This window comes from Gavialis gangeticus, unplaced genomic scaffold (genome assembly GCF_001723915.1).
Source record: "Gavialis gangeticus isolate Ggan-Ray unplaced genomic scaffold, GavGan_comp1, whole genome shotgun sequence".
Classification (NCBI taxonomy): domain Eukaryota; kingdom Metazoa; phylum Chordata; order Crocodylia; family Gavialidae; genus Gavialis; species Gavialis gangeticus.
The window spans coordinates 46,351,442-46,355,668 of NW_017728992.1; the positions used below are offsets into that span (position 1 = coordinate 46,351,442).

General features: G+C 43.4%; 1 long non-coding RNA gene across 1 annotated transcript in view; it reads left to right on the forward strand.

The window, feature by feature from the left end:
- Positions 1–4,227, forward strand: part of LOC109299308 — a 28,865-nt gene that overhangs the window by 16,088 nt on the left and 8,550 nt on the right. The window contains exon 2 of the long non-coding RNA XR_002097813.1: positions 3,197–3,366. This is a non-coding gene — a long non-coding RNA (uncharacterized LOC109299308). The remainder of the gene's footprint in view (positions 1–3,196; positions 3,367–4,227) is intronic.

Here is a 4,227-nt window from a genome sequence, read left to right on the forward strand (position 1 = left end):
TTCTGACCCTACTTCTATGATTCTATGATTCTATGAACTGTAATACTATATCAATCGGGACATGAAAGAGATTGGAGAAGAAGAGGCAAAGAATAAGTGGAGGAAAAAGGATTGGACGCACTTATTTCACTAAGGCAACAGAGAGGACTGATGGGAGGAGTGGAGAGTTTCAGGTGGTTACTGACATAATAGTTTTTCATGAGTTTCTGTATGAAGGAAAAGAGTTCTATAAGGGGTTCTTTTGTGGGAAGCTGATGTATGCTGTTTAAGGGTTTAATATATGTAGTTGTAGGTTTTGAAATGTAATTGTTTTTCCAATATGAAATTTTGGTAAAATAAGGATGCTCAATATGTGTAACTTTGTAAGTGTAGGGTGATAAGTGCATTTTTAATAAAATTTGTTTTAAAAGGTTCCCATTGGCATTTTTGGCACTGGGGAGGGTGTTGGAGCTTGCTCCAGCTTCTCCAAGTACTGTCATGGTATTGCAGTACTTCCAGGCTAGGGACAGACATTACACATAAACCAGTTTAAGTGATTAAAAACTGGTGTAAACCTGTAAGAGAACAGATGTTTAGTGCACATAAGCCGGTTTGAAAATGGCTGAAACCAGTTTGAGATAAACCTGGTTGAATGTAGTATTGGACTTAACTGATTTGGGTTAAACCAGTTTATGCAATGGCTGTCCCAGACCCCTTGCTGGTTTAAGATAAACCAGAGTCCCCCAGCATCCCGGCATGCTCTCTGGGCTGGGCAGGTCTCTCTGCTCCACAGCAGAGCTGGCCCTCCCCTCTGCTTCCTGGCTGCAGCTCAGCACAGACTGCAGGTGTCCCTACTTATCCCCACCCGATCCCCCTGCACCCTCTGCCTTATGGACACCTCTCAGCATTAGCTAGCAGACCATATGCTGCCTACAGTCCCGTGCTGTGGCAGATGGGACAAAGGGAGAATCAACTGTTAGCTGGTAATGTCCCTCTGTTGTTTTCTTAATAGGGTGATAAACACTGAGTTAGGGGTGATAAACACTATTAATAATTCCCCGCTGGGCTGGTCAGAAGGGGGAGGGGAACCTTCCCTAATCAGAGTGTCCTGCCAGAGCCTGGCCATGGCCCCCCTCAGCTCAGCACTATGGAAGGGAAGGGAGGGCTGCTTTAGCACCTCCCGGCTTCTAGCCTGAGCCACTGCAGGTATGTGCCTGTATATCTGGGATGTCTGTGTAGTTACAAACTGATTTAGCCTAGCCAAATTAAACTAACTCACAAAGACTGAATCAATTCAGGCTCAGGCTTTTTGAATGTCTGTCTCTAGCCCTAGGCTAGTGCCCGTTCTCTCCTAAGGGAGCAACTGCCCTTTTTTTTTTTTAAGACACACACACACACACACACATTCCCATCTGTATGTTTTCCCAATATCAGTCGCATGTTTTTGTAACGGGGCCCCTACTTCATTACTAAGAAGGGACTGCAAACTCTGGAGCCTGCTAGCCAGAGAAGCCCCCAAGTGTAGACTTAAGGGTAGGAAAGACTCAAGCAAACACTTACCACAAAGCCAGCAGCAACAGCATCATCAGGTGTCAGGGACCTGCATAGAAACACCGCAGGTCCCAGCAGCAAGGGGCCTTCCTGAAGCTGCTCCACCAAGCCAAATCAGAAACCACCTATGGCAGCTCTGGGAGGCAGGTGACCAGCATGGGGCAGGGCCAGGGAGCCATATAAACAGAGATCTTGAATCAGAGCAGGGCAGTCTGTCCCTGGAAGCTACAGAGGGAAGAGTTGCTGACCTAGAAGCTGCAGAGGAGAGCCTGGCTGACAGTAGATCTGCCTGGGGATGGCTGGCAAGGTGCTGCCCACTTACAGGGGAATATAGCCTATGGGCTAGGTGCAGGTTTGAACCCAGTTGATCTGGTTTTGTGTTACAGCCCAGGGGCTGATCTTATGGTTACAGCTAGTAATAGTGGCTTAGATTTGGAACTAAGGGGTAGTTTGGAGGTCCCATTAGTGTCCTAGGGACACATACTCACTTTGAACCCCACTGGGTGTAGGCTCAAGGCATACTGAGGACGCAGCAGCCAGGAGCGTAGCAGCATGGGGCCAGTGAGCCTGGAGCCCAGAGCAAGGCAGGTAAGGCCCAAGAAGTGTCAGGATAAAGCTGAGACCCAGAAGCTAGGTGTGATGCAGTGGGCCTAGGCTACAGGAACCAGCCCAGAGGAAAAGAGGGCTGAGACCAGGAAAGCGGAGTCCCAACAAGCATACACAGGTACCCAAAGATACATAATTATCCCGCAAGCCAGTGGGTGAGACCAGACTTGGAAAGCCTTGAGGCAGCCTCTCTTCCTTCAGGACTACAGCCTCAAGGTATGGTGGACATGCAAAGGGGAGAGTTCCCCAGAAAGGTGGACCAAGCTATAGCTGAGCAACCACCAAGGGGGGGTCACAGTCACCCCCTGGAATGAGCGCTTTGTTGCAGTTTTACAGGCATGTTCAGTGTGGGTTGCATTCAATCAACTTCACAGTTGTTTTCTGTTATTGAGCACATGCTACTTCTGGCAGCAGTTTAATGATAGGAAGTGTATTTAATAAGGAAGTTTTCCTGTATGTGAATATAAGATAAGAGTTTTTTCCCCCAGTACTGATTTAGTGGAAAAACCTTGTCTTACATGCAAGTAAATATGGTAAATGCTAACACGCAGTACCTGTCATTATACTCTAATTTATTATTGACCAGTTTAATGCATATCCCCTGCTATCATTTCACATTCAGACTAAATCATTTGTTTTGTGTTAATTTATGCTTATGCAAGTTTGAAATTAATTTTCTACCTAAAGCAAAACTTCCTTACAGAGCCACACTTTAACTAAGCCTTGGCAATCTCTCAGATGTACCTGATAAAATAGGCTTTGGATAGCTACTCTTGCTTTTGTCGTTTGCACAGATTGTCTTGTCTTGCTGTCTAACACAATTTGCAAGCATATTTCCCCATTAAACACAAAGACTTCGGTTACATTGAACCTATCTTCATCTCTTTTCAGAGATGAAGGAAGTCAGAGAAAGTTTTTAAACTTATTTTGCAACTCCAGGATTATCTCTGATAAAGCTGTTGCTTTTTGCTGTTCATTGAGAAAGATGTTGTGCTGATGGCACAGGAAACAGGAGTAAGACTGAATGATTTTACTTTTTTAATTTTGTTTCATTTCTCAGGCTTTACAAAGTAAAAAGCTAGTAACTACAGTGGAAAAAGCAGATAAAGCTACCAGGGGAAAAAGAGGAAAGATGACAGGAAAAAGAGGTGGAGAAAGGATGAAAAGTACATTTTATAAGTAGATACAGAAGATTAAAGAAAAACTGAAGAATTGATAAGCACAGTCACGGTAAGAACATTTTACACTGGATCTGAATATGTTATAGGTGAGAAAAAACATACAACTTTTAGAAGTCCAAGGATAATTGCCATGTTCTTATCTCATTGAATACATAACTGCTATATTTTATCCAAGGATGTCCACCTTATTCCAGTGGTCCTACCCATCAGAAAGTGTTTAGACCATTTGAAAACTTTTTGTTTCCCTCCATCTACTTGAGCATAAATCTTCAATTAGATTTCATTTAAGTCAGTGGAGGAAATGAGAGGGCATTTGGCAAAGCATCATTACGACTAGCCTGTAGACTTGGAGTTTTGATCACTGAATAAATAAAGGAGGCAGATGCGTTTGTGTACATACCTAAGGTGATATTGACAAAGTGGAAAAGATCATAATGTTTACAGCTCTATCCTCTGGGAGATAAAGAAGAAAGTGTGGTTTGTTTTCTCCCTCTTTATTTGATAAGCAAAGATCAGTTCTCCTGCTCGGTCTCTGTTTCAGGTTGGGGTACAGAATGGATTTCTATACCCACCAAAATAAAGAATATAAATACAAACCATTGTATAAGGGACTTGGTGTTAGCTATAGTGTCCCCATCAGCATAACAAAGACAAGGTTCTTCTGCTGCATTTTTATTTCCTTTTTTCCTCTGAAATCTTTTTGCTAAGAAGTTGCATCTAAATAAAAATTGTGATATGTTGCCTTATAGAAGTGGAAGTCTAAATTAAAACAGTGCAACAAAGTCCAGACAAGAAGCTGCTTGATTCTTTGATGGGTCTGCCCATGACCATTAGGGCTGTGTGAGGCTTTGGGTACTTATTCGATTTGGAGGAGATTTGGCCTGATTCAGCAGCCGCATCTCTGAATCCA